Source organism: Myotis davidii, unplaced genomic scaffold (genome assembly GCF_000327345.1).
Source record: "Myotis davidii unplaced genomic scaffold, ASM32734v1 scaffold416, whole genome shotgun sequence".
In the NCBI taxonomy this organism is placed as follows: Eukaryota; Metazoa; Chordata; class Mammalia; order Chiroptera; family Vespertilionidae; genus Myotis; species Myotis davidii.
The window spans coordinates 1,230,179-1,251,875 of record NW_006287324.1 but is presented as its reverse complement, the minus strand read 5'-3'; the positions used below and the strand labels follow the sequence as shown (position 1 = coordinate 1,251,875).

General features: G+C 42.0%; 1 protein-coding gene across 1 annotated transcript in view; it reads right to left on the bottom strand.

Annotated features, from left to right (window-relative positions):
- The window catches only part of ST6GAL2 (ST6 beta-galactosamide alpha-2,6-sialyltranferase 2), a 93,257-nt gene extending 71,560 nt beyond the window's left edge, over positions 1–21,697 (bottom strand). Inside the window, exon 1 of the mRNA XM_006759087.2 lies at positions 21,657–21,697. The gene's annotated coding sequence lies outside the window, so the exon portion shown is untranslated. The remainder of the gene's footprint in view (positions 1–21,656) is intronic.

Sequence of the window (21,697 nt, the reverse complement as noted above, 5' to 3'; positions counted from 1 at the left end):
TCATACATTCTAATGGGTTCTCTAATGGTCTACAATAGCCACAGCTTGTAACAAATCTTCCAACAGGATCTTCTGCAAAAGTTCATTTTTTTCCTGCTCAGTCCTGTGCTGATAATGTTGTACAACTGGCTTTCAGGAAAGGGGTGTGGGGAAGGAGTCCTGGTTTTTAGCCTCTGCCCATTTCCACACTGTAAACAGTTCCACCTTGGCCCATTCTAACTACCAAAGAACACAGGTGGGAAGAGATGCATAGAAGCCCACACCACACAGACAGTATGTGGAGGCAACCTGAGGCAGCAAGCACAGGAAAATGTGATGAAATAATTACAAAGTGATGAGTCTCGAGAATTTACTACCTTTATTTTTAATACAATTTAATAATTGTCTCACAAAGGTCCTGGAAACTTACAAGCCAGCTCCAGCACACACTGTACCTCACCCCACCACGAAAATGTTGCCTACAAGAGAGAATACTCCCAGGGCCTAAGGTTTCTCAGCCTGGGCAAGGGGGTTTACTTCCAGGACCTTGGAACAGATGAGAAAGTAGATGCTGAGACTTCCTACAAGGTAAAATATGAACACAAAACAGCACATGACTGTATAGTGCACATGTGCATTGGTCCTGTTGGACAGCAGCCTTGGCCTTGGAGATTGTGGCGGCAGAATGGTACTAGGGGTCAGACCGGACCTGGGTTCAGCAACCTTGGTACTTGACTTCTGTCTATGAATGAATTCAGAGCCAAGACCCAAACTATAAGAGAACATTTATTTAGAAAATCACAGAGGTAGAAGTAATTTATAGAAGAAATGAGCTCAGGAAATAAGTTATAGAGGCAAAGGAAGGGCCCTTGGATCTTAGAAGTGAGAAAGGTAAAAGGTGATGTGCCTGAGGGGAGGGAGAGAGGCCAGAGAAAGGTCTGGGAGTGCTCCTGGGAGGGAGAGCATCCTGGATCCTCCATCCTAAGGGTTTTAAGGGTGGAGATTTTAGGTGAGGTCCCAGAGGAAGATCTCAATATTCTTCAGCAACTTTCCAGGTGTGTTCTTTCAGAGTCGGGGTCTCCACTGATTGGTCAGTGCCAGCGCAGGGGTCATTGTTCAATGCAGCTGGTCCTGAGGTGAGCCGTGGGGTCGCTTGTCCAGTTGCTGCTTTTCTGGGCCGGGAGCTGAAACACAACTGACGCCTAGATGTTATCTCTAGGGAGGAAAGGTCAGGGGGTCTAAACTGCATGACCAGTGTTATGCTAGGGGAGGAAAGGTCACCCTGGAGGCAAGGTCCAACCCTGCAATTGATTGTCCTTTGCTGAGCACCCAGGGCTGTCTGCCCTGGTGACCTTCTGTTCCTGGCCCATCGTCGTTGCTCTGCTCATGTCTGTCTAACTGCCTACCCCAGAGGAAAGGTCTATAGAGCTTAGTACACTGCCAACACCTAGCCAACATGAATGGCAATGATGAAACATTTATTATAGCTCTTCTCTCCATCCTGTCCTTATTACATATATTTTATATGTCTTTGTTTTTATCTTAGGTACATTCTAGCTACAAGACACTGTGCTATGATGTGACAATTTCTAGTACCTGTGTCAGACATCTGACACTCCTGTTTTCACAGGAGGAAACTGAAGCACAGAGGACAGTAAGCTGGCTGTAAGGAGAGAGGTATGGAAGTGAATGTATGTCTTACATCTTTATGAAACCACTTTGCTTTTCAAAGCCCTTAAGGCATCCTATTTTATCTGCTTACTCATTTATACAGGCACAGAATCATTTGAAAGAGATAAGATACATTGTGACACAACTTGTTTTGCACCCTGCTCGATTCTAGAATTGATATTCAATGGCTCTGGCTTGCACCTACATTAGGTTGTCTTTGAGACAACAGAGGCATCCTGTCTGAGGACTTGCTCAATAGTAGAAGTGTAGGAATGGCATTTTAGTAAAGACTGTGTGGTGCTATGTGGACTATAAACAGGGATTCATTTAAACGTAAGAACAACCTGTGAGTTTGTTGCCTCAATGTAATGACGAGGAAGCAGAGGCTCCTCGAGGTAAGAACCCATTAAACATCACTCGGGCCAGCTTCATGGGCATGTGACTTACGTGGTCCACAGGGCCCAAATCAGAAGGGCCACATGGTTTGATGTTCCCTTGTCAGTCTGACTTTGTGTTGTAAGTGAAGTCCTATGGGAAGATGGAACAATGAAGCATGTGGGTGAACAGAGCAGATGTGTGTAACGTGTGCAGTAAGATTGCCAGAGTTACTTCTGAAGAAAAAGAAAAGGCAATAGTGTTCTCAGAAACACACTTAACCAAGGATTCTTATGGTGTCCTTTTTTATTTCCCTGCTTAGCCATCCACAGGTGCTGAAACGATGACATAGAAGGAGAGTTCCTCCTTCCTTATCAGAGGATGAAGACTGAGTGCTTGTGGAATGTGCGCGTGCATGGGCTTAACTCGAGGCTGGCTCCACTGTTCTGGAGGGACAGAACACACAGGCGTGGCCAGTTACAAAGTCCATATCGAGTGATTTCAGGGAGTCCTCATAGGAGTGTAATGCTCTTATATCTGCACTTAAACCAGCAATGCACAATATAAAGATGAGGGGTGAAATGCATCTCAGCAAAACCTACAATTTTAGAGACAACCATGGCTATGATTATTCAAATCTTATATTTTTTTTTCTTAGGACAACATTGAAAACACCATCACAAGTCAAGAGAGAAAAGAAAGGGAAGGAAGAGTGTTTTGTTTAGTACCATTAAGGGTATTTTTATTCTTGCTTTTAGAACAAGGGGCTGCACTGTAACTCTGCCTGGGATCCCCCAGCCAGTGCTGGGTGCCACACAGGTTGTTGTGGCAGAGTCAGCCTGGAGCCCAGGCCAAGCACAAAGAGCCATTGCTGCCATGTGGTCTGACTCAGCTCCCATTAAACGCAGTGGGGTTCATGCAGTTTCAGAACAACCTTGTCATTATTCTGTTGTTAGCAATTCACACTTGACTATTAATTGATTGTTTATTCCCCTTGGCTTTTTGTTTTGTTTTGTTTTGTTTTGTGTTCTCTTAATCATTTAAGCTGTATTTTCTCCATTCACTGGGCACGTATTCATTGTGTCAGGAACATATAACTCTGTTACCCTATAGCATCTCAGCAAAGCCTACAATTTTAGAGACACCATGGCTTAGTCATTTCTAAGATCCTTAATAAAAACAAATCAGTGGTGAGTTTTATGTGAATTGAAAGATTTTCAGCTTCTTTCTCCAATACTTAACTACTTCTATACCCAGAGGCAGATGTGACCTGTGAAAGGAAGGCCTGGCAGGAAGGAAGAGGGATAGATAACACCAGGCGTGGAAGATAAGCAGGCACTCCCTTTCAAAGAGGGCTTGTTCTGTTGACCACCAGATGTGGACTAGAAGCAGCAGAACAAAACTGTGTGTACTTGAGTCTGAAAGAGGACTCAAAATCAGGACATTTCATCCCACAACCCCTCTGCATCCTCAGGACCCCCGAACCACTGTCTGGGTAAGTTACATCAACCATCAGTCACTTTAGACAATAAGACATTACAGAAGAAGATTGGTGATAGCAAACAAACAAACAATACGAGGACTGCTCCAAGGAAGGGCCAAAAAAATTGCTAGACATGCAGCAACTCCATTTCTTTTGACTATTGTATTGTGTTCTAATAATCACAGGTACAAATGCCACCCTCAAGCCCAGTGCAGATGTGCTGGTTAGCATGTAAAATATTGTCTGTCAGAAAATAACCAAATCACTTACTCTCATTTTACAGAGGAGGAAACTGAAACCTTAGAATAGGGTTAACTTTGTCCTATTTTGTTAGAACAAAAAGTAGAAAAGAATCATAGACCTAAATGTAAAATGCAAAACTATTAAAACTCCTAGAAGATGTCGAGAAAAACTTCTGAGATGTTCTAAATTAAATGGCACCTGCTGGAGAGGAAGAGACAGAGCAGCTAGCCTGTGGGCCAGCTGACCAGAGACCTCACATTCCTGTGTTCTGTTGGAACTTTGTATTAACTTCCAGGTGCTATTTCCATGATTATCTAAAGAGTATGACCAGGAGCCTTGGCTTGTTGCTTGCACAAGGACTGTCCAAACTGTTGCCTACCCCCAATCCACAGGAGCACATGCCCTTCCTTGCAGACTGCACCTGTTTCAGACTAGCCCTGCTTCCCCTTCTCCTACCCCTTCACCTAGAGATAATATAACTTCTTTCGAAACAACTTACAGCGTCTTCTCCCCTACTTGATGTATCACACATCTCTGCACCTCTGGATAGAAACATACTCGTCTTTCCACCTAAACAAGCTGCTTGGGGGCTGGCAGCATGTTCTCGCTAGCAATGTCCTAATAAACCCTTTCTTTTAAAGACTCTCAGCCCTGGAAGTTAAAATTTATGTTTAACAAAGATAACATAGGAAAAAACCTGGATAACTTAGAGTATGTGACGCCTTCTAGATACAACACCAAAAGCATGAGCCATGAAAGAAATAACTGATAAGCTGGACTTCATTAAAACAAAAACTTCTGCTCTCTGAAAGACACTGTCAGGAGAATGAGAAGACAAGCCACAGAGTGGAAGAAAATATTTGCAAAAGAAAGATCTGGTAAAGGACTGTTACAAAAAATGTACAAAGAACTCTTAAAACTCAACAAGAAAAAAAAAACCTTATTGAAAAATGGCCAAAGACCTTAACAGACACCTCATCAAAGGTGATATATGGGCGGCAAATGAGCACATAGAAAGGAGCTCCACATCAGGATATTGCAAATGAAAACAACCAATGAGGCATTACCACACACCTATTAGAATGACGGGAAATTCAGAACAGGGACAGCACCAATGGCGGCCCCTGCTGGTGGGAATGCAATCCTGCAGCCACTTCGGAAAACAGTTTGCCGGTTTCTTACAAAACTAAACATACTATAACCTAGCAGTTACACTACTTAATATTCATCCAAAGGAGTGGAAAACTCATGTCCACACAAAAGCCTGCACACAGATATTTAGAGCAGGTTTATTCATTACTGTAAAAAAGTCCTTCAGTAGATGGGTGCAGAAGTAAACTGGGGTACATCAAGAGATTAAATCAAGAGAATGGAATATTATTCAGTGCTAAACAGAAATGAGCTAGCAAGCCCTGAAAAGATATGGAGGAACCTTAAATGCATATCACTAAGTAAAAGAAGCCAATTCTAAAACATTACATACTGCGTGATTCCAACTCTATGACATTCTGAAAAGGCAAAACTATGGAGACAGTAAAAGATCAGTGGTTGTGGGAGGTTTGGAGGGAGGATGAATAGGTGAGCACAGAGGATGTTTAGGGCAATGAAAATGCTTTCTGCCCCTGCTGGTGGGAATGCAATCCTGCAGCCACTTCGGAAAACAGTTTGCCGGTTTCTTACAAAACTAAACATACTATAACCTAGCAGTTACACTACTTAATATTCATCCAAAGGAGTGGAAAACTCATGTCCACACAAAAGCCTGCACACAGATATTTAGAGCAGGTTTATTCATTACTGTAAAAAAGTCCTTCAGTAGATGGGTGCAGAAGTAAACTGGGGTACATCAAGAGATTAAATCAAGAGAATGGAATATTATTCAGTGCTAAACAGAAATGAGCTAGCAAGCCCTGAAAAGATATGGAGGAACCTTAAATGCATATCACTAAGTAAAAGAAGCCAATTCTAAAACATTACATACTGCGTGATTCCAACTCTATGACATTCTGAAAAGGCAAAACTATGGAGACAGTAAAAGATCAGTGGTTGTGGGAGGTTTGGAGGGAGGATGAATAGGTGAGCACAGAGGATGTTTAGGGCAATGAAAATACTCTGTCTGACACTATAATGATGGATACAGTCATCATACATTTGTCCACACCCAGAGACTATGTAACTCCATGTGAACCCTAAGGTAAACAGGTAGGGAAGTTGTTAGTGGGGGAGGCTGTGCATGTGTGGGGGCAGAGGGTATATGGGAAACCTCTGTACATTTTGCTCAATTTTTCTGTGAACCTAAAACTGCTTTAAAAGTCTTAATTTAGCCCTAACCACTTTGGCTCAGTGGATAGAGCGTCAGCCTGCGGACTCAAGGGTCCCAGGTTTGATTCCAGGCAAGGGCATGTACCTTGGTTGCAGGCACATCCCCAGTAGGTGTGCAGGAGGCAGCTGATCGATGTTTCTCTCTCATCAATGTTTCTAACTATCCCTCTCCCTTCCTCTCCATAAAAAAATCAATAAAATATGTATTTTTTAAAAAAGGTCTTAATTTAAAAAAATTAGTGGGCGGGGGAGGAGAATAATTCACACAAATCCCCACAGTGGAGGGTGTGGAATCCAAGACTTGTCTGCAAGCTCCAGGCCCAGGTCTTTTCTCAGGCTCTCTCTACAGTATACAGAGTGTTCATCTACTGTGCAACTCCACACCACATGGATTTCAGATTAAATGCCCAATTCTGACCTCAGTTACACTGAAAACAAACTTTTCATGGGCCATAACTTTTTAGTATCTGCCATAGTAAACTATCTGTGTACAGTCCCAGAGCAAAGATAACTGTCCCGAAAGCCTCGAGCAGTGCTTCAACAGCGCTTGCTGTTAACCATCACACACCTACCTGTGTCAGAGGAAGAGATGGGAGAATGGAAGCTGAAGCAAAAAGAGGAGAAAATCCAATCTTAGAAAAAATTGCCATCAATCTAGCATCAATGTAGAGTTTGGGGGCTTAAGTGACAATTATAATGAGCCAACTTGCTTCCATTTTTAAGAAGAAAATTTGTCATATCAGAATGTTCCTTTCTTCTATAAATTTCTGCTTCCATGTAATTTATGGCTGAGAATTTGGGAAGAGGGATTGGAGAGGACTTAGTAGTGGTAACCAGAGTATTCACAGTACAAGACAGGTACCCCGGGAAATACACGCAACACGGAGGCGGTCCCAGGGAGGAGCTCCACACTCAATAAAAGGAGCTACCCGGAAGGGCACCTTCCCCAGGTGCAGCCAGTGAGCAGGGGCACTGGCATCTGGACCTTGGCAGCCTCCCTCCAGACAGAGCTTTACTCTTGTACTCGGATAGTCCAGGAAAATCCGAACTTGGACTCCGCTATTAATTTCCTCCAGCAAACAGAAAACATCATTTCATCTTTCCCTCCAGAAGCTCCCAAACAACAACTGCCCTTTGAACTCAGGGGAACTGCACCTGTCCCAGGACGCCTGCAGAGATCGGAGGAGGAGGGCCCCTATCTTTTCTAGGTCAGGGAGGGGAGTGCCTGGCAGTTACAAAGTGCAGACTCCCATCCTCCAGGGCTCTGCATCATGCCTTCAACGCTCCCTCCAAATGAAGATTGGAAGATCTCACTCCTGGTCCTCGGCTCTCTGGGCAAAAGTGGGGTCCTCAAAGTCGTGCATCAGGCCCTTCCAGAACTCGGGGTCGGGGGTGGTGTAAAAATGACTTTGCTTGGTTTTAAGGCCTTCTCATGAACTTGACCGACACTGAGGTGCAGGCCACATTCAGCGATGCGGGGATCCGAGGGCCACAGCCAGAAGGCACCTGACATTGGAGCCTGGGAGACAGATTTTCCTTTATTTACTCATTTGTGAAGATTAGACTCAGGCAGACCTCTGTGTTGAGCCATGTTCCATTGTTACCTGGCCAACCAACACAGGGACCTGGGGTGACAAAATAGCCAGTGAGAGGGTAGTGGTGTGAAAATGACAGTCCCCCAAGTTCAAAGGGAGAGCCAGCTCTGTACAGGTTGTCACCTGGGGTCCCTGTACTCAGCCACTGTTAGGATGAGGAACTCTTTTGACCACCACATAGTGGGTCTTCCCCACCTGCTTTTGGAGGGGAGAGTTGGAGGCATTATGCTTACACCCTGAAGGGTGCTAGTCTTCCCTTCCCAGCGCATCAAGAACAGGCTTTTCTCTACAAAAGAAGAATAAAGACAATCATTTGGGTGTGTAAACTGAACGTTTAATAGTAATTCACCAAGAGGATCTGAAATGTTAAAGTGTCCAATTACTTCAGACATTCATGATATGCAAACAAGGTAAACACAAGATTTCTTGTTAGATCCTTATTTATGACCAGTTTCTAGTAAGTCACCGAATTGTTTACTTAAAAGCTCACTGCCTGAGAGTGAACCTTCAAAGAGTCTAAAACAGTCAATATAAGAGTAAATAAATAAGCAAGCAGAACACCAACCCCATTCCTGCAGGTCCAGGCCAAGTTTGCCCCCTCCCAAAAGCTTGGCATCCATTTGAAACCAATTCCAATATCCGATAATTATGAGCTTTTCTGAAAAGTACAGCATAAATTGGTGGGTTGGTTTTATTGCAGGGTCATGTCTTCCTGGCAGGCACCAGAATTCCAAAGCACAGTAATCGAATTTTCTAACCACATCCAGTTATCAAAAACCTTGTCCAGGACAACAACATAATTAAAAAGTACAGAGAAACCCACTGGCAATGCATGCCTGATTAAGCTGGCATAGCAGGACTCATAAGAACATTTGAAGGGCTTGAGGCATACAGAGATCTTAAGTCATTAAGAAAAATAAAATAATTTTCAAAATGTAATATATTACCTTAAGTACCATCAATCCCGATGCCCTGGGACCCTACTTGGCACAGTAGACTGAGTTTTCTGACCTAAAGAGCTTCCTCTGCCTGGTGTGTGAACCCAGGGACACATGAGAGTCGGTGCTGGTGTAGAGATTACCCACAGACAGGAGAACGCTGGAGTGTCACTGTTGGCAGCACAACTGGGAACAGCCAACACACTAAGTCATTAAAATCCACTCAACCTGAATATGAATGTGACTTAAAATTATTTCCATGGGGGAGAAGAAATCTACACTTAGATTGTCTCTTTACTATCAAGCTCTCCCTGGGATCTTATGCTTATGGAAATAGAGCAATAAAATTGTTTATTCAAATGATATATATATTTGAACTCCGTGTGCTTTTGTTCAATTCCTGCAATGTTCTATTTACCACTGAGAATCACTGAAGGTCCATAACTTCAACCACTGGTAACATTTTTAAAATTTTATTCTACTATTGGTTCAGATCAATGGAAACAGACCCTTTAATTAACTGACTCATCACAGGCATGCCCCTATCTGTAACTCGACCTTTAGGGAGCCCACAAATTTTAAAAGCAAACTCTCTTAGACCACAGCAAGGGAAGCACAGCACTCAGCACTCAAGAGGATGTAAATCCGGGAAGATACTTTGAAAATACTCAAAGTTCCACCTAACTGATGACCCCAAATACAAGCTGACAATTTGTCCTTGGGAGGTGCACCTCAGTCCTGGCAGCTGTCTCCTGCTGGGGACACTGTCAGGAAGTCACAGCCACACAGTAGACACCCACGTTGAAGTCATGACGCCTCCCCTAGGCCTTCAACTAAGGTGCGTGTGAGCTGCCCCACCTGCACCTGTTGGACTGAACTCAGGGTGGAGGCACTGCACTTACTATTCTTCCTAGAGAACTGATATTTTATACTCTCCCAGGTCTAGAAGCACCTTTCCAAATTTTAATATCTATTCATAGATGATTTGTGGGCAGGCAGAAAACAGTGGAGCACAGCAAGGCACTGCTAGGCCATCCCCTGCGGAGAGTCCTTATTATCATATCAGGTGTGGATCATGGATGAAGGTCCAATTGTTGGAATTTGATTCATTTATGAATCCCAAAGTGCTTTTATAAACTCTCCCTGGACTGCACCTACCTAATTCATTTACTAATTACTTGTAAATTACACATATGTCCCTCAGTTCTGAATGTTTTCAGACATAAACAATGATGCCCAACCACATTTGTAATAATTGTGACAATAAATGTGAATTTCAGGGCTTTTTCTGTGAGATTGACAAATGGCATAAGAATTATAAGGCTGAATCATTTAACTTTGACTTGATAGGTTCTATGACTCAAGCACTTAAAGTCACTGAAAGTATGGACAACATCAAGTGAGGACTTACTGTCCTGGCTGTTGGGGAGTCAGAGTTAAACTGTGCAGCCTATTTACCACAGGCGAATTGATATAAAGAAGAGCTAAGTTCCTACAGCATCCCATCAATGTTATAAAAAATCCACGAGGATATCCGAGGACCTCCAAAGTGATTCACTATAATTCTAAAGATGATGTAGGTACAGAATGGTCTGCCTGGTCTTTAGAAAGTCCTGTTTTCAAATGATCGCTACTTAGAGTGAAGCAGGGGTGAGAAAGAAGCAAACAGTCCAACAATGGAGGCGACGCTTTAGTACAGAAGCACACATGTGCGCGTGCGTGCGTGCGTGCGTGCGTGTGTGTGTGTGTGTGTGTGTGTGTATGTACTTGAGGGGGAAGGGAGCTTACTGACAGAGGGGAAAAGAACCAGATTATTCCTTAGATTCAGCCTAATATGGCAGAAAAAAGAAAGGAAAGTGGAGACAATAAGCTGGTGCCCAGTGGAGAGGCTTATGTTTCTCTAAGACTTCCAGACTGTGTCCCATGTGTGCTGGAGGGAGACTGGAGCATCCAAGAAGAGATGTCAGATGACCAAGCTTAGGGCTTGGGAAGATGACTGTCTGCCAATATGGAGGATGGGTGGAGGTGCAGGAGAAGGATAAGAGTAGGTGGAGACATCTATAAAATGAATTTCTAGTGTAAAATGTCCCTCTGGTTTCTAACAATGCAGGGCTTCCCTCCATCTTTTTTGTAAAGAATATGATCAACACGAGCAGCTGAAACCCAGGAAACACACTGCCCTGCAGGAACTGTGAATCTCATCGTCTCCATCAGGGAAGAGACTCTGGATGGGCACAGGAAGCATAAACATATTTTCAAGCCATTTACACAGCACATGGCAAGGGCATGTGAGAACAGCCACGTCTCAGGAGGAGGTAAGAGACACAGCTTCCTTGTCAGGACACAGAAACTGAATCACAAAACTCCCCATGCTGTGGGTGAACTTGAAGTGTGGCTGCAGGCACGCAGCTCCACACCAACTGGTTCCACTGCCATCTGGCTTTGGGTTTCAGCCAATTTCTTCGGCTTTAGGAAAATCCTGAATTTATACAAATAATCTGAGTACATTAGATTGATTTTTAACCCTCACCTGAGGATATGTTTTTATGAGAGAGAAACATCAATCAGTTGCCTTCTATAAATACCCCTACTGGGCATCAAACCCAAAGCCTGGATATGTGCTCTGACCAGGAATAGAACCCAAGGACCCTTCAGTGCATGGGCTGATGCTCTAACCGACTGAGGCACCCAGCCAGGGCAGTATATTGTACCTTTATGAAGCAATCTGTCTGTTATCCTTCTTACTTTTGAAATCACATTTTCATTTTGTATTCTCTTCCTTCCTAGTAAATTTTAAATATTATCCTAACTTTTCTTTATATATCTTTGAACTTTAGTTTCTGGTATAATGGAAATCTCCCTCAAAGTTGATCAGTGCACTCTAAGTACTAGGATACTATCAGCCTAGACTGAGGTTTTAGATTTTTATTTATTCATTATTTCCAAATTGCAATGTAGAATTTCTCTATGAGGACGCAAACTCTAAAGAATATACATGACCTTAATCTTCCATGTCCGGCTGAATTTTTCTACCAGTTAGTTCCTTAAAAACATCTCCTAAGAGAGTCCAACTATATTATGCAAAATATCTCATAGAACTATTATCCACTATCTCATAGTATCTACTTGCAATATTAAAGTATTCTAAATACACAGTGCAGAGGCTAGAAGTTGCCAAATGAAAATAAATTTTATTAGTAAAGGAAATTTCATTTTAAAGTGTATTTTTTCATATAAAAATGTTCAGCTTTATCTTTTTAATAAACTGGAATATATTAAAATATGTCTTCAAGATTTACAGCATAATGTAGCAGCTTTAAAATTTATTTTTGATCCTGTGGTTATAGTGAACTGAAAGGAAGAGCTATAGCATCCAACAATCGGCAAAACTAAGCTCTTGTGTTTAGTTTTCATATACTTCACACAGCATGAAAGTTCCAATGATGAATAAATGTCAAACTTTTCTACTCTAATAGCACAGTTTATATTTCATACCTGGCTAACTCTGCCTGAACTCTTATCTTGTTTAAACCTGAATGTAAGCAGATGACACAAAACTGATCTATTCTGCTAGAAATCGGGATAGCAGTTACCTCTGGAGGAACAGCGACCTAAAAGACTTCTGAGATGCTGGTAATAGTTGTTTCTCGATCTAGCTGGTTACACAGGTATATTCAGTTTATAAAAAATCATCAGACTTTACACTTATAATCGATGCACAGTTATCATTAAAGAATGATCTAACAATTAACTTTCATATATAGCAATCCGCTGGTTTGGAAAGATAGCTGAAGAAAACAAGATACCTAAATAGTTGCCCAAAAACCAAAGTAAAACTGAGCTTAGAGAGAGTGACACTACTTTCTCGCTATGTACATGGACACACCAAGCCCAAGGCTGACACAGACATGTTTAGAGGGAACAAAGAAGAAAATAAGAGTCATGAACTCACTGGTGGAAAAACACACTGGCAGCAGTGGGGGGTGGGAGAGGGAGGGTGAGAACGGCATGCTTCTGTGCACCTCTTTTCTCCTCCCAAACACCCCGGGACATCACTCACAATTGGCTGGAGGACTGGCTGGGAAAGAGGCAACACACAGGCAGTTCTCCTTGACTCCTGTACCAACTCTTCTCATTTAGCAAATCATCCCATGGCCTACTTGATTTGCAGGCTGGGGACAGCACAGTGTGCTGTCAGAAGGTGGTTTGGGGCATTGTTCCTCTACCTTTTGTATTTGAGGTTGATGAAATCTGATATGTGAACATCCATGTCACATAACATAAATACAGTCCTATGAATTAAAAAACCTAACTGGTTTGGCTCAGTGGATAAAGCATCGGCCTGTGGAAAGAAGGGTCCTGGGTTTGATTCCTGGTCATGACATGTGCCGGGTTGTGGGCTCGATCCCCAATGGGGGGCATGCGGGAGGCAGCCAATCAATCATTCTCTCTCATCATTGATTTTTCTCTCTCTCTCTACTTCTCCCTTCCTCTCTGAAATCAACTGTATGTTTAAAAAACTATGTTAAAGCCGAAACCGGTTTGGCTCAGTGGATAGAGTGTCGGCCTGCGACTGAAAGGTCCCAGGTTCGATTCCGGTCAGGAGCATGTACCTGGGTTGCGGGCACTTCCCCAGTGGGGGATGTGTAGGAGGCAGCTGGTCGATGTTTCTCTCTCATCGATGTTTCTAACTCTCTATCTCTCTCCCTTCCTCTCTGTAAAAAAATCAATAAAATATATATAAAAAACTATGTTAAAAAAGAAAAAAACAAAAATAGGCTCCAAAAAACTGTGTTAAAAAAAGAAAACAAAACAAAAATAGGCTCCACACCTGTTCAGTTCAATGATGTCCCTCCTCCAAGCACCTCGAATTCAACAATGCTGAGGTGGGAGTTTCTTTGGTAAACTTGAACATCTATCTCCTAACATTCTACCAAGAGAAGCAATGGAGCCCAGGTCTCAGTTGAGGTTTCCTCCACCCTACAAACCATTAGCACTGAGTGAAGAAAATGCCATCTTGGTATACATAGGTGAGCCAACTTCCAAGGGACTTTTTATGTCATCGCTGAAAAAAGCTGAGCTTACAAACTACACAGGATAAACCAGGGGAACGTTTAAATACAAAATTGCATCATCAGTCCTTGTTTTTAATTCACAATAAAAAAACAATAATAAAGGAAACAAAAACACACATGACCTTCCTCCTGTAATCCTGTTCTATGCTCAACGCCCTCCACACACACGACTTGAATTTTTACTGCCAAGAAAAGAATAGGTAGGCAAATTAATCAATCTAAGTATGCATTGCAGTCCAGCCAGGAATGAATTGTAAAGAATGGCCCTCCTATTGTAAATTGTGCTGCTATGAACATAGGGGTGCATATATTCTTTCTGATTGGTGTTTCTAGTTTCTTGGGATATATTCCTGGAAGTGGGATCACTGGGTCAAGTGGGAGTTCCAATTTTAGTTTTTTGAAAAAACTCCATACTGTTCTCCACAGTGGCTGCACCAGTCTGCACTCCAACCAGCAGTGCATGAGGGTTCCTTTTTCTCCACATCCTCGCCAGCACTTGTCATTTGTTGATTTGTTGATGACAGCTATTCTGACAGGTGTGAGATAGTACCTCATTGTCATTTTGATTGCATCTCTTGGATGATTAGTGACTTTGAGCATGTTTTCATATGTCTCTTGGCCTTCTGTATGTCCTCTTTCAAAAAGTATTTATTTAGGTCCATTGCCCATTTTTTTTTATTGGATTGCTTATCTTCCTTTTGTTAAGTTGTATGAGTTCCCTGTAAATGTTGGAGATTAAATACTTATCAGAGATAACATTGGCAAACATATTCTTCTAAGCAGTGGGCTTTCTTATTGTTTTGTTGATGGTTTCTTTTGCTGTGCAGAAGCTTTTTATTTTGATGTAGTCCCATTTGTTTATTTTCTCTTTAGTTTCCATTGCCCTAGGAGCTGTATTGGTGAAAATATTGCTTCGGCATATGTCTGAGATTTTGCTGCCTTACAATAGCTAAGATTTGGAAACAGCCTAAGTGTCCATCAGCAGAGGAGTAGATTAGAAAACTGTGGCACATCTACACAATGGAATACTATGCTGTTGTAAAAAGGAACTCCTACCATTTGCAACAGCATGGATGGACCTGGAGAGCATTATACTAAGCAAAATAAGTCAGACAGAGAAAGATAAATATCACATGATCGCACTCATTTGTGGAATATAATGAACAACATAAACTGAGGAACAAAAACAGAGACAGAGAAGCATCCATCAGACCATCAAACCTCAGAGGGAAGGCAGGGGAGGGTGGGGGGAAGAGGGAGATAGCAACCAAAGGACATGTATGCATGCATATAAGCATTACCAATGGATACAGACACTAGGGGAAGTGAGGGCACGAGCGGGGGTGGCATGGGGGGGCAATGGGGGGATAAGAACACATACATAATACCTTTAATCAGTAAAGAAAAAAAAAAACCAAAGAATGGCCCTCCTACCAAGCTGACCGTTCTGGGTAGAGCAGGCACCTGGGACAGCGCCCTCTGCTGCCTGCTACAAGGATTGCACAGGGCATTTAGGGGGACTGCTGTGCATAGCCTGGACTGGTAATTCCCAGACCAAATTTTCTGGTCACTATGCAGGGTCAGTTTACACATTTCTGCACTCAAAACTCACCTCTCATCTTTAGTATGGTATGATAAGTTTAAAATAGGTTTAATTCGGGCACCTGGGAGGCAGGGACCTCGGGGAGGAGATCTAGGGTAAGGTGAGTTTAGTTTTGCCAGTAAAACATGCACATCATGCTCTGGTCATATGCACAGAATTCCATTTTATAACTGGGTTATAACTAGGCCATTTAGGAACAGCAAAGGTTACTGGGTCTAGGATTCTTCTGACTACCCCTTAAGAGGCACATTATTTAATACAATCAAAAGCTTCTCTTTTGCACACTTCTGCTTTTACAGCTAATACTATGCTCACCAGTCATAAAAATATTGAAAAAAATCCCCACACAAACCAAAAAGATTCATTCTGCTATTTCTGCATATATGTCAAGCAGTGATATGGGGTGTATAACTGGGGTATGACTATAATACAGTATGATATGTTTTAACTAAGTGGTGGAAGGTGTAGAGTGAAGCAAGTATGCTTTTGGATTAACTTATGGAAGCAATCACATTGTTTTTAAGCTGCAGTTTATAGACATTTTTCTACTCCTATCTAGACAATTTCTGAAACTCTCCTACCTCAAGTAATGATGTAATTTATTTAATGGCATCTCTGAATAGTATTATAAAGCACCAAGTACTGAGTCAGGCCAATCACTTAACTAGTTCAATTCTTCTAGCTACTAATTTTGAACATAGGGCCGGAGAATACAGTTTTTAACTATTCTGTGACTCAAAGAGGGAAACCACACTTTGTAAAATAGAAATTATATAACTATGCACACATTATGTACATATACACACACATAAATAAAGTAAAACATGTTGCATTTGTCAGCTTCCCATTTAGTCATAAATTACTCAATAAATTCCTTGGGAATTAGAGGGTATAGTGCTTTTTTAAAATAAAACTCTGGAGCTTATTGTCTTAATTCTTTTATCTAAAGACTAAAGTGATCTGAGGACTATAATTCAGGGCAACTTCAAATAGTAACGTGTTCTCCAGGAGAGATACTGAGTCACCTACACTATTTGGTCAACTTTAGTTGGACCTGAAACACCTGGGAAGACTTGACCTCTTTCCAGTCCAATGAATAGCTAACTAATATATAGCACTCAGTCATTCTGCAAACTACCAAAGGTACCCTGAGAATGCTGCTGTTATAAAGAACATTAATAGTCCTGCCAACGTGCCTCAGTGGTTGAGTGTCCACCCATGAACCAAGAGTTCAGGGGTTTGATTACTGGTCTGGGAATATGCCCAGATTGCAGGCTCCATCCCCAGTAGGGGGCGTGCAAGAGGCAGCCGATCAATGTTTCTCTCTCATTGATGTTTCTATCTATCCTTCTCCCTTCCTTTTACTCTAAAATCAATAAAAACATTTTAAGAGAATATTAACAAATACACACACACATACATAAATGTGTTTTCCTATATCTATCCCATTTATATTAAATTAAGGGTAAAGTGTAAACCTGAAACATCTTTGATATCTTCTCACAAACCACCTAGAAAATGGAACATACAATGATCTCAGAGATGACATAGGAAACACAAAGTTCTCTCAGTCAGAGGCCAGTGTTCTGGTCCTGACTTTGTTACAAGAGAATCCCAACAATTAAGTATCCTAATTCAAGTTCGTACTACTAAGTAAAAACATATTAGAGCATATTCCTCCTGTATCTGTGTGTGTGTATGTGCGTGCGTGTGTTTATATGTGTAAAAGAGAGATAGAGAACAAGAGAGAGCAAGAGAACGCACATGCTCTTTTTAAAGATAGTTCTCTTTTTCATATTGGGATTTCTCATGGGATATAGTGTTTCTGATTTTAAAATATAATTTACTCAGCAAGATCCCTCTTCTAATCGTAGAACCAAATTAATTCATGCACCTATACTTTCATATTGTAAGTGGGTTAACTGTATCATTTAGAAAACAAATCCTGTTATTAACTGTACTTTTTTCTACCCATTTGTGGTCAGAGGTACAAGTTTTCAGCATATAATAATAGACTTATGTTTCCGAAAAATCATCACTATATTTTCAAGGAAACTACTTTTCAAATGTATTTCTAAATACTGAAAGCTACTGGATATCTAACACATTTAATCTTTCCCAAATTTAATTCAAAGCTAAATAATTTTGAAAACCACAGCAATCACCAACATGGAAGCATTTTTACTTGAAAAATTTGTATAATTTGGGCATGGAAACCAATTGTTTTAAATTTAATAAAGCATTTTCTTCTCAGGCTCAAACACTAGGAGCAACCTAGAATAGAACTTAACATGTGAATTATAAACTTGTGAAAACAGAGACTTATAGTCAAGATATTCAGGGTTTTTCTTCACAGCATATTCCCTAATGATTTAGCCATTGTATTTCTAAATGTCCCAAGAGACTACTTTCTGAACTTGCTCTCTTCGTCAACCCAACACCTCAAAGTACGAGGATAATTTTCTCAAGTCTTAGCTTAAATTTTTCCTTGGAAATTTTACTTGCTCTGACAACCCTTCCTATGAGCCTGAATTTCATCTAATACTGACTGCCTGGATAATCCAAACTTCAGGGGCCATTTGTAAGCTGCTGCTGAAGCCTCTTTCAGCTTCCAGCTTCTAGTAGATACATGGGCTTTTTGTCTGTACGGCCCTGTGCCAGCCCCTTTCATCCTGTGCAATCTTCAAAATCTAGCCATGGTTTGGACAAGAGAAAGCTCACAGTCCCAACTATTCTCTGGCCCTCTCAAAAGGACAGGAGGAGTCATTCCCCTTCTCTGTAGAGTCAATCTCAGTCTAACAGCATGGACTTGGGAGACACAAAAACCCAGGTCCAATTCCCAGCTCTGCCACTTTCTCACCAGGAGACTTGGAGGAAGGCACTTCCCCTTCCTGAGGCTGTCTCCTCACCTGTAAAATGGGGGTGATAATATGTACTAGGGCTGTGGCTAAGATGTACGTACTTTGATAAGTATGCTGAGCAAATGGTAGGGTGTGGCACATAGGAAGTTCAAATCAGTGGCTGTGTTGTTCTGTGAATTACTATTCTCCCCTGTGCTATATGGTGTTTGAAGGGCTGTCCAACATGCTTACTAAATGTTCTCTTTTGAGCATAGAAATTAGCTTTGCAGTATGCCAGAATATATAATTATCAATTTCATGGAATCCCAGCACCAGAAGACACCTTGGAGTCTATTTAATCTGAGTCTTGATCTTACAGCCCTGAAGCTCTGGTGAGGACCAGACTTCCAAGTGGGTCCCTGAAGGGCCACACTCCCTGGGACTCAGGTCTGAGGGCCCCGGAGCTTTCCTGGATGCTTTCTCTGTGAGAATGTTCACTGCAAAACTGCAAACCCAACCTTCACACCCTCCTAGCTTGTTAGAGCCGATGTCTGCCTTGAATTCCAAATTCTCCCCTAGAACAGACCACAACGGGAGGCAGAAGTCAGGGGACCACAGAGAAGTTCTGTGCAAACAAAACTCCCCAAGAATGAGCAGCATTCCTCTGATGTCATTTCCACCCACACAGCACTTCCTTCCCGTAGCAGGTGGCACTTGGTGTAGTGCGATAGCCCAGATCCTGCAGGTGGCTACTGCTGGGACCCAGCCTTTACCAAGAATCAAAGCCTTCTGACTGCCCAGTTCCCACCTCACACCCTTAAAAGTATGGCTGCCATTTACCCACAGGCTAGGTGGGTTCCAAGCATTTTGAATTGCAGCTACTCCCCATCAATGTTTTTTGGGGGTAGCACTTGGAATTTTAGATCAGGATGGGATTTAGTAAGGGGCATACTTAATAATGTTTACAAACAAATCTGTAAAAAATAGGAAGGAGGGCTTTCAGAAAATGGCAGGTATATTAAATTGAAAGTCTGATGTTTATTTGCTAACAGGAGCTGGTGATCTACACCACAAGCTGTCTTTGGCCTTGGAATCAACTGAATAACATTAACAATTTCTGTGTGAATGTGCAGCTGCACTTTCCAGGTTCCAGAATTAGTACCTGAGTCTGTGTAATTATTTCCCTTACAGTCAGTTGTGAATATCATCCTACACTTCTTTTTTAAGGAGCAGCTTTCAGGGCTTAAACACTCAAAACTTAACATACACCTACCACGAGGACACTAGCTTTTGCTTAGATGTTAAGCAAATCAAATAAAGTACAATTACATTTAAGATCATATAACAGAAGATCCAGGAGGGGAAAACAAGCATATTTAAAGAAAAGATGCATACTAGTACTCTAAACAAAAGAGACTATCATCATGTGTAAGATATTTTTTGTTCAAAAATATCAAGAATGAGACATCAAATCTGCAAATTAATTGAAAACGTCTCAAAGGACACATATCTGCAAGTTTTGGAAAGAAACCCATCAGTTGTTTACCTAGGCAGAAGGTGCAAAAACCTAGGAATGAGTTTGCTGTTTTAGAGAAGACTTAGCACTTGAGAAATGCTTGGATAAATTCTAGACCAAGGGTATAAAATTTCAGTTACAATATACAGTTTATCAGAGACGCACACACTTAAAATCATCTTAGAAAGAGGAGAAACTGGGCGGGGGGGCGGGGGGGGCGAGGACAAAACACAAAAACTCCAGAAGCAAGAATCTACAGGAATTCCTCAGCAACCACTTCCTGATTTAACTAATCTCTCTGGCTGGCCACAAATCCTTCCCTAGACCCAACTTAAGTATTCACCTTAGAGGAAACCTTTTCAGTCTTCATTATCCTCATCAGAAACCAAGCAGAGTTGACTGCTCTTCTCTGCATAATAAGTCCATTCACATATTTTCAAATATTAAATCATGCTGGCCTTGAATCCTCCACTCTAAATATACTCATTTCTTTATCATGTCTTCCTACCATGTGCACTACATAATAAACTCACCAGTGCTGGTCTGCACTCTGAACTCTGTCTCCACCTCCTCCCTGGGCGCAGAGCTCCGCTAGGAGTGGAAGCTTCTATTGCACCAAGCAAAGGTGAAATGCTACAATATTATTAACCACAATAAAAGCTGAATCAAGAATTCAACATGTTTAAGTGCCTTTTTAAAACTTAACCGTAAAATTCAAGGCACCTATTATTTTAGGCTTTTCTCCATTTTGATCACAGCATCCATATACCATAGTCAACTGTATTTCTAATGCATTAGTAGGAAATGCAAACCTTCAAGTGTAAACATTTTTGTTTCTGGTCATAGAAAATAGGGAAAGGAGAATGGGTAAAAAGAGGTTCAAGGTCACATATTCTTTTTCCTTTAAAAGATGTGTTAACCCTAAGTTCACAACAGGATGACACACAGCATTTTAATTTATTGAAATTCTTCACTAGTCAAATTTTATTTCAAAATGGCAAAATAAGTTGGCTAAATTTTCAAAAAATTTTAAGTATCAAGTAACTCGCACGAGGCTTTTTAAACCTGCAGAAAGTACTTAACACAGCAAGCATGTGAGTCCAGCAACGCTGCCCTGGCCAGCAGAGTCCACGAGCTGAGGCCCCGCGTGCTCCTTTCCAGGTTAGAATGTCAACCGCTCGGAAAACAAAGATTTCGACCAAATATAGTTTGCACTCGCCCAGTTTTGGGTATTACTAGGAAAATAAACTCACAAAAATCCAGCCAGGCACCGACTTTTCTCCCACAGTGTTTCTAGGAATGCAAAACAGCTTTGGGACTTCAGTTGACCAAATGGACAGGGTTCGTGAAGACACCTGGGAGGCGATCACAAGCCTCCCCGGATTCCTGGAAAGCAAGGCTTCTCCAAGCAGAGCTGCTGGCTCTGGAAGGCAGCGCTTGCTGGAGCCACGACTCTAACTTCACTCGGTTCCCAGGCTCTGTCAAATCGGAACGCGGTGGAGGTTCCATTTCGTACCCAAAGAAAGCATTGACCACCCTCTCTCTACACGGAGCAAAAGTACAATTCAATGGCAGGGTTCTCCGTGCATACAAAAAAATGAGCACTATATCTGCAAGGTTCCTTCTGTCCCTAAACACTTAAAGCTAACAGAAAACTAGAATCAGTAGAACGCACTTTAAGCTTTAAGAAGTGCAGTTTCGCAAGGGGGTAGGGTCTAGTAAGACAATTAAAAACCTAGATTCCTTTCCAGAGCCAAAATAAAATAAAAGATCACCATGACTGAGCCACAGGGGCATAACTACCCCTTCCCAAAGCGCAAGCCCTCCATTTCGCTCACCCTCTCAAGAATTCCGTTTCTCCCCCCAAATTACCCTCAACGTCGCCCCCTCCTCCCTCCCCAAACAAAAAGGTCAGGCTCCTCATCGCCCAGACTGACTGCGTACAGAGCCGCGCACTGGCTGTGGCGACATCGAGGAGACGTCCGCCCATAGCGCGACCCCTGCGCGCTCCCTCACCAGCCTTCTCCGGACACAGCGGTGCTACGCGCTCCCCGGCG